This window comes from Nicotiana tabacum, chromosome 23 (assembly GCF_000715075.1).
Source record: "Nicotiana tabacum cultivar K326 chromosome 23, ASM71507v2, whole genome shotgun sequence".
Lineage (NCBI taxonomy): Eukaryota > Viridiplantae > Streptophyta > Magnoliopsida > Solanales > Solanaceae > Nicotiana > Nicotiana tabacum.
In genome coordinates this window covers 50,519,012-50,529,126 of record NC_134102.1, presented here as the reverse complement: position 1 = coordinate 50,529,126, position 10,115 = coordinate 50,519,012, and positions in this window count along the sequence as shown.

Below are 10,115 nucleotides of genomic sequence, written 5' to 3'. Positions count from 1 at the left end.
GCAACCTTGATCCGACAATGGCGGCGGAGATTGAATCGGACCCCGAGAATGAGAATAACGACTAGAAGAACCTGGTACAGATGAACCCTGAACCGATGGAGCATGGGGTAAACTCTAATCTAGAAGGGCACTGAACGATGACTGACCTGGACAAGCACTGTATGAACCATGGCTAACTGATGCACTACGATGAACCGGACAAGCCATCTGAGCGGGCCTATAAAGATGACCCTTGCTGTGATGGGACTGCCCTCCAAATGAGGCACTGCTAAAACCACCTGAACTACGAGGCCTATTGGCCTCCCTCTCCTCACGCTCCTAACTATGAGCCACCTCTAGGTGTCTAGAAATATCAACCACCTCATCAAACCTCGCACCCGTCACAATCTCTTGAGTCATGATGAAACGTAGTCCATAGTTGAGGCCATCAATGAACCTCTTAATCCTATCCCTCTCAGTGGGAACCAACCATACCGCGTGATTAGCCAACTCTAAAAATCTCATCTCATACTGAGTCATTGATCACCCTCCTAGTGTAGCTGCTCAAACTGCCTACGTAACTCCTCTTTGTGAGTCTGTGGAACAAACTTCTCTAAGAAGAAAACTGAGAACTCATGCCACGTAAGTGGTGCAGCGCCGGCTGGCCTGCTCAACTCATAGGCCTCCCACCATCTGTAGGCTACCCCTGTCAACTGAAAATTAGTGAATGAAACTCCACTGGTCTCCAAAATACTTGTCGTGCGAAGGATCCGCTGGCACCTATCTAAAAAAATTTACATCCTCTGACTCGGCCCCACTGAACTCTGAAGGCTTGAGCCTCCCAAACCGCTCGTCTCTTCTGCTCCTCATCACTCATAGGTGGGCCAACCTAGGCTCGAGTAGCCGCAACCGGCTGGGAGTGTAGTACCCCTGGTGTATGGAGTCCCTGAGCCACTTGCTCTGGAGTACGGCGGCGGGAGTCTAAGCACCTCCCCTGGCCTGAGAATTGGCTGGTGCAGCCAGGATTGAAACCGCCTGAGCAAGGCTCGTGTATACAGTCCAAATCTGGGCAAATGCCTCCTCAAGGCCCAGGATCATAATGGGCACAGCTGGTGCCTGAGTTGGTCCCACCAGCTCAGTAACATCTGGTATCTGCTCCTCAGCCGGAGCAACTGGTGGCTCCACAAGTGCTTCTCTAGCTGTAGTACGAGCCACACCTCAGCCTCTACCGTGGCCCCGACCTCTCGCGGCCTTAGCTGGTGGTATTGGTGGTCGTCCTCCTGACTCGGTCACACGTGTCCTCACCATCTGTGACATAATAGAAGAATAGTAATTCAAATTCCGGATTTAACAAATTTGCACGACAAGAATACAAGAAAGTGAAGTTTCCTAACGGTTCTGTAGCCTTTCGAAGATAAGTATAGACGTCTTTGTACCGTTCTGCAAGACTCTATTGAACATGCTCATGACTTGTAAGACCTAAGTAACCTAGTGCTCTGATACCAACTTTTCACGACCCAAAATCCCAACCTGTCATTTTTTCACCTAACACACTTGCTAGGCATGCCGACAATCGCATAACAGCTAAACAATTGAATGGAACAGGCTTTAATAAACTCGACAGCGAAAAGAATCTTATAAATATATGATAATAGTAACTAAAACTCTAATACAACCATCTGTCATCGAGTACATGAGCACTACAATATTTCAACATAAACAAAACTTAGTACAACTGTCTGAATAATAGAATAGTACATGAAAGCATGAAAGGAAAGAGTATCAAGATCTGCGGATGTCATAGCAGCTACCTAGAAGTCTCCAAGCAAGCACTAACAATGATCTAGCAATTACCACATCCAGATATACCTGGATCTGCACATGAAGTGCAGAGTGTAGTATGAGTGCAACCGACCCAATGTACTCAATAAGTAACAGAACTAACATTGGGCTGAAAGCAGTGACAAGCTTAAAAGGATACAGTCAGAACCAATGTATTGACAACACAGATATAGTAATGAGAATGATAGTAATAACTCGGGGAAACATCCATATTCAGCTCGTTCATAGTACAAAAATTTAGACATGCTTGCAAGTTCATAATTAAAGGCCAACACGGATAAGAACATGTCAAGTATAGCTAGCATGAGGAATGATACATCTCTATGCCTACATGTCAAATATGCATGTCAAAAGTACGGTATCACACTGATATTCCCAGGTTCTCACACTCTTAGAGTGCTCAATCTGTCTATCTCATATTCCCACTCATCACACACAATCACTCAACACTGTATGGGTGCCTGGTATCAATGCCCCTTACCAAAGCACATGTATATAAATCACTGTGCCTACGCTCACTGCTAGTATGTCAGACTCCGGAGGGACGGATCCTTCCCAAGTGCTAATATAAAGCCTATAAGGCCTGCTGTGGTGTGCAGCCCGATCCACAATAACACTCTTAGCTCGGCTCTCAGGCCCAACTTAGTCATCAATCTCTCAAGTCTCAAGGGATCATAATCTCATACTACTCAGCCCAAACAATAAGAACATGTAATGCAACAGTAAATGATAATGCAGACTGAGATATGATATGCATGTAAAGGATCATGATTGAGCACACAATTGCAATTAAAGCAGATAACTCAAAAAAACAGAAATAATCTCACTAGGCCTCAACCAAATAAACACATAGCCTAAACATATTTTTTAACATGAATTACAGCTCAATTATTCAAACGAGTAAGGATTTCACGAATAGAACAAGACTTGATGACAACACAGTCCAACAGAAACAACCCAATCATGATTTACCTGGTGCACGTCCACATTCCCGTCACCTAGCATGTGCGTCACTCCAACATAACTATATAACATGTATTCCAGAGATTCATACCCTCAGTACCAAGTTTAGAAGTGTTACTTACCTCAAAGTGCGTAACTCAATGCTCCAACAAACCTTTGCCTCGCAAATTGGCCTCCGAATGATTGGAATCTAGTCACAAACAACTTAACATAATCAATACAAGCTATAAGAATCGATTCCATATGATAAAGCTACTTTCTTTAACAAAATTCAAAAAGTCAACCCCGAGCCCACGCCTCGGAACCAGACAAAATTCACAAATTCTGAATAAACATTCAATAACGAGCTTCTACGAGCTCACCAGTCGTACTTGTGGCTCTACTTTTGCGGAAAATCCTTCGCTTCTACGAAAATTCATTAAAATTCCTGACCTGACGCTTCTACGGCCAAATCCCGCTTCTGCGGGTCCGCTTCTACGGTCCAAGACCCGCACCTGCAGGACCGCAGCTACGTATCGCCTCCGCTTCTGCGACCCCAGCTTCCCCTGCCCAATATCCGCATCTGCGGCAGCTTCTTTGCACCCGCGGGCTCGTAGATGCGGAAACTACCTCGCACCTACGGCCATTGCCCAGCCTATTCAAACCCCGCATTTGCACCTTCCTGGCCACTTTTGCGGCTCCACACCTACGACCAGTTCATCGCAGGTGCGATTACACCAAAATTGAACCCAGCAGATTTTCTCCAAGTCCAAACTTCATTCCGATTTCAATCTGAATCACACTCGAGGCCCCCGGGACCCCATCAACACATACCAACACGTCCTAAAACATGATACAAACTTAGTCGAAGCCTCAAATCACATCAAACAACATCAAAAATACGAATTGCACCCCAATATTAGCCTATTGAAACTAATGGATTTCCAACTTCTAAAACCAATGCCGAAACCTATCAAACCAACTCCGATTTATCTCAATTTTTGCACACAGGTTATAAATGACACAGCGAACGTACTCCAACTCCCAAAACAAAAATCTGAACCCGGTATCAACAAAGTCAACTCTGAGTTAAACTTCTCAACCTTCCAAACCTTTAACTTTCCAACTTTCGCCAATTCAAGCCAAAACAACCTACGGACCTCCAAATCAATATCCGGACATATTTCTAAGTCCAAAATTACCATACGAAGCTACCGGGACCATTAAAACTATATTTTGGAGTTGTTTACTCATAAGTCAAAATCTGGTCTACTCTTTCAACTTAAGCTTCCAACCTTGGGACTAAGTGTCCCAATTTATTCTGAAACATCCTCGAAACCAAACCAACCACCCCGGCAAGTCATATAACCACAAATAAACATAGAATACGCAATAAATGGGGGAACATGGCTACAATACTCAAAACAACTGGCCAGGTCGTTACAGTGGGTGGGTGAAGACTGGTAAGTTTTGAATAACAGATAAACGATAGCATAGCGCATGAATCTGTCTCAAATAACAGAAGTCGGTAAAAGTGTGAAGTATGATTGGGAAGAATACGTCAAATCAGTGGAGGATGTATCAAGCTAGATTGACGTATCTTTGAAAAGGATAGTAGACTCCAGATGATGGTATGATTATGGAGATGGTCATGAAGACTGGAATAGGCATGTGTATTTGAAAAATTCAAGGTTCAACATAGTTCAACCAAAGTTTAGTCAGACAAAGAAAACCTAATAGTGGATAACAAATAGAATATACATGTAATATATAAATTATACATAACAATTGTAGGCAAAGAATATATAACAAATATACAAAGGATATGTAGGAAGTAAAGGATATGCAAGGATTAATTCAGTTAAAGCAAGGTGCAAGATTGTGTGTATAGTGACCTTGGAATTCTAAGAGTAGATTTACCTAGATTTGAGCATGAGTTTAGGACAAATGCGAGATGGTATGTATTTAACTCGTATGCCGATCTCTGAAACTAGAGATTTTTGAAAGAATGTTCGGAGGGGTGAAAAGACAACCCTCGCGTGACTTGTGTGTGATTGTGCACGACCATGAGTCGATAGAAAAGTGTTGACAATTTAATAAGGCAGTACCAGAGATATGTATGGAAGAATATACAACACAGTCATATGTAACAGAATATACAACATAGACATTGTCTATGTGGAAAGCATATACAACATGAGCATGACAGAGAATACACTGCTTGAAGCGTGACAAAGAATATACCGCTTGAAGTATATAACAAGAATATACTGCTTGAAGCGCATGACAAAGAATAGACTACTTGAAGCATGCGATGAATAATATACGATTTGAAGCAAAATAATATGCAACTTAAAGCAATGAATATACAGCTTGAAACAAAGAGTATACAACTTGAAGCAGAGAATATATGACTTGAAGCATGTGATAGAAAGAATAGAAGTTAGAGTATCAGAGAACCTGTAATTTCTCAAGTAATTGATCAAGTCTGCTTTGGTTAGAACCTAAAGTATCCCCAGTAGAGTCGCCATATTGTTGTACCCTATTTGTACAAATCAAAAGAAACTACAACTTATACTACTCTACAAGGTTATTTAAAGTTTAGAGTCACCACCTAGTATTTAAGATATAGTAGGACACCTATACTTTACTACACAATGTACACTACATTATGGTCTGCGAAACTATTGAGATTCTAGGTAAGAGTTCAAGTTATTTCGAGGGAAAGGTGTTAGGCATCCCTCAAGATCCACAAAATATAGTTCCGATGGACTCAATCAAATAGAAGAGGGATTAAGTGAAAATAATTAATTTTGATATATACAAAGAACAGTAAAGTAGTATAAATGAAAAGTAATTGAACATGAATGCCAAGATAATAGTTTATATACAAAGTGTGTGAAATACGTATGTGAAAAAATACTTGGTAAAAGGTAAAGAAAATGTATAGTAACAAGTAGAGTATTTATAAATTAACTAAATAAATTGTAATTAAAGAATGTACTTGAAAGAATTTAATTTATGTCCAAAGTAACTATTTTGAGTGAGTGGCTAATGTAAAAGAAAAGGAAAACTTACTTTAAAGTGGTTGGCCAAAAGCGGAAAATAATTATATTTTTGAAAATTGGTGCACAAGACATAAAGAGAAGAACTTGGCATTTTGAAGAGTAAGTTAAGTGAAAAGTGAACAATGTATGTATTTGACTAAAGTACAAAATGTAATAAAGAATAATAAACAATAAACAAGACAAGGTTAAATGATAGACAAGCATTATGTCTTACACTTTAATTTAATAAATAAAGTATGAAAGAATTTCGTTTTTAAATGAATGAACCTGTATAAGAAGTTGGTTAAAGAAATAAAAACATAAGAGAATATGTAATGATAAGTGGAATATTTATAAATTGACTAAATAAATATTAATTAAAGAACATACTTGGAAAGAATTTGGTTGATGTGCAAAGATTAACCATTTAAGTGAGAATCTAAATTATTAAAAAAAAAAATTACCTTAAATGATTGACAAAAGTGGAAAAACAATAATCTTTAAACAACTTTAGCATATAATGAATAAAGTAAAAGAATTAATTTGATGAATAAAGAATGAATGTGGTATAAGAAAATGTTTAAAAATGTTTATGACATAGAAAATGATCCCATCAATACAAAAACATATTTGCGGTAAAAATGAGTTATCATTCAATGAATAACTAAAGACCATCTCTAGAGCCATGGTCTTGAAACACAAATTATGTGAGCCAAGCTCAAATGACTACAAGGCTCAAGTCTCTCAAAGAATGGTATAATAATTTAGTTACAACTTTACAAATTATGTATCAATTAAAGAACAGTTTACATATAAAGTGGTTTGAAAAGGTCCTCATATAATTTTAAGACAAAAACAAAATTATTTATTCTATTTCTTGGAGGAAGATGACATGTTTTATTTTAATGTAAATGACTAATTTAATTAGTTAGGTATACACCGATTCTAAATTAATTAACCATGTTACAAAATATATTCAACATCCCATACAAACATCAAAAATTACTTAACACACAATTAATCCGATTATTAACTAGATACAATTTTCTAAGTGTTTAGCAAATAACTAATATCAAAGTAAACAAACAATACGACATAAATCTATGTTTTTACTATACTTGCAATTTTGAATACATCCTAAAATAGGAAGTGCGAAGCGGAAAGCTTGATGGGGAATTTTTTACTATACTTTAATTTTGAATACATCTTCCGAAAGTAACTCCATGTAATAGTACCTCACAAGATAAAAAAAATAAAATTGTTAGTAAAATAACGTAAGGTAAAATAAATTAAACGATATATTTTTAAAATAGTTATTGTTTTTAAAATGTTTTTAGAAAATATTTTTGAAAATAATTTTATTATGTTTTTGAAAAATAGTTTTGAAAATAGTTTTAAAAAGTATTATAGGAGGCTCGGATGTATTTTTTTTTTCCTTTTAGACATGAGAACGGAACCACTTTAATTGCGACTACGGTAGCTAATCGTGACCTTTAATTGCGACTACGGTAACTAATCGTAACCCTTCCAAAGATTATTGGTTCATCGCATTCTCATCTTTTCTTTTCCGATAAGTTATCATCATCGTATCGTCATTTAGGCCTGGTTCACAGGGTCAATTCCGGAGGGTCGTGGCCTCAATAACACGATATTATCTCAATAACACGATATTATCTTCATCGGCCTTTAGTATAATAATATAATATCTGCCAAAGTCGGTAAGTATCCACAGTAAAATAACGTCGCGAGCTTCAAAATTGCTTTTATTATCACAGGCAACGTATCATAGTCAAACTTAGCGATGCACAGCACTGCAATTCCAACGAGTAAGCAGTGAAGGCCAAACTCCAAAAATACTAAAGAATAGCAAGAAGAGAATACTCCAAGTTAAAGATTTCACGTAACGTCAAAAATTAGCCAAGTTCGGGCAGTACTAGTGAAGCCAAAGCCATGTCCCTAATCACAAAAATGCACATAGTCATAAAATTACTAGGACATCATCAAATCCCAGGTCAACAAATTTATAACAAAGATTAAAAGAATGAAAATTTCATCACGAAAACAGTGACAGTAACAAAACGAGCGGGAAGGAGTTCGCCAGAAAACTATATAGGTTGCTGGAAAATTAGAGGCACAAGACTAATTGCCAACAAAACAACAGTAAACAGTCAGGAATCCGACAATAATGAACAACAGCAGTGGACTATTGGCGTTACTTCGACGACGTTTATTCTTTTCTGGCCTAAGCTCGAAGGTAGCGAGGAGCGAGATATGGTCGCCGGTGAAGGTCATTTTTTCCGACCAGATCTACATATATTCGGTCAGATCTGAGTGAACCATAACAGTCGCTGGAAAAGCTATAAGCAGACGGAGATGAAGATGGTCGGTCAGTGATGTAGAGGGAGGTCGCCGGCCAGCCGGTGGTCAAATCCGGCGGCGGTGGAGTTACAGCAGCGTGGGGAAGGGGGGGCTGGGCGTGTTCTCTCAAAGTTGAGAGAAATCATATGGAAGATAAAAGGGGAGGCGGCTGAAAATAGAGCAAATGTTGGGAACGGCCAGCCTAGGGCAAAATTGAGGGAGAGATACTATTTTATATTAGGGTTTTGGTTGTCAAAAATCCGATGTGTTCCCTCCAAAATGCGTGTGTAAAAATATCTCATAGGGTGAGTGTAGAAAAAATATGTGGCTATTATTTTAAGTGAAAAATAAAGACAATGTAAAAATAAATACGTGGTCCAAAATAAAATCACTAACTATGAAAATCATGTGCAAAGTAGCGTGTAAGAGAGTCATGTCACATCCCATGATATATGACATCAAGTATCATGTCATGCCAATTCACATCACTTCTCAAGTCGCGTTATGATGTCTTGTTACATCGAGTGTTGATGCGACATTGGATTTAACTCGATTCGATCCGTATTTTTTGCATAAATACTATCGGTTTCCATGTAATTACTAGATCGTGCTATAGATTAAAAAATCTTGTGCTATTTATTTAAAATTATAACTACTATGATGACATAGTAAATTATTATTTATTTATTGAAGGACAATAAATTGGTAGAATATCCTAATATTTGAAAAATAAGACAATTATCAATAAATTGTTTGAAATTTAGAAAAATGCACAAAAATGGTAGTATTTAACCAATTGCAATAAAATGATAAAAATTCTCGTTTTTTGTAAAAAAAATGGGAATAATTATTAATAAATTGCATTACAGTTAAAAAATGTGCAAAATATTATATTTTATTATTTTTTGATTAGGAAGCCTGCAAAAGTTAATTTTTAAATATGGAGGGTCAAAATTGAGTGTCAACAGTTTTTACTTGACATTTATGTAATATTTGTTACTTGTTATTTAACTGCTACTTGCCTTGATTTGTTCATTTCATATGCGATTTCTGCTTATTTGCTACGTGTTTCAATTTGCTTTAATTTTATATTTTAACTGTCACCTTTTTTTACCTGTTTTCATTGTTTGAGATTCCGAGAGGTTGGACACTCCCCGTTTATACTTTGGTTCTTTATTGTTTGTACATTTCACCCCTATGTGTTGTTATTTTGCAAGTACTGTTGTTGAGTTATTTGAGTTAATGGTTTGAAATTGTTTGGGGATTGGGTTGCACACAACAACGGTATTGAACAATATTGATATGATAAGAAGGAATAAGGTCGGATTATGATATGAATAGATGATATTATGGTGGGATCGGGTTGCGCGCTGCAACAGATTTGATATGTTGTATTATACTTGTTTGAGATTGTAGAATCATTCTTGGTATTGTAATATAAGGCTTGAAGCTTTGTTATTCTAGGCTCTCTGGTAGTTGGTTTTCGATTCCGTTTCATGAGTTTATTGCTTTATTCTACTCCTTTTTCTCTTGTTATTATTATTTCGCACAGGTTATTTGTGAGTGACCTGCCATAGCCTCGTCACTACTTTGTCGAGTTAAGATTCGACACTTACAGGGTACATGAGATCGGTTGTACTCATACTATACTTTTACACTTCTTATACAGATACTGGAGTTGATCTCAGCGGCGCGTAGTGAGACTGCTCAGATTCAGCTACTTGTGGAGACTTGAGGTATAACTGCATGGCATCCGCAGTCTTGAAATCCCCTTCCATTCTATCATTACTGTTTATTTAGCTTCAAAACAGTTGTATTTTGTTCAGACTTTATTTGTAGCACTCTAGATTCTCATGTATACGTGACTCCAGATTCTGGGATATGTTTAGATTATGTTATTCAGTATTCTATCACTCTATTTCAGACTATTACAGATATTATTGTTAA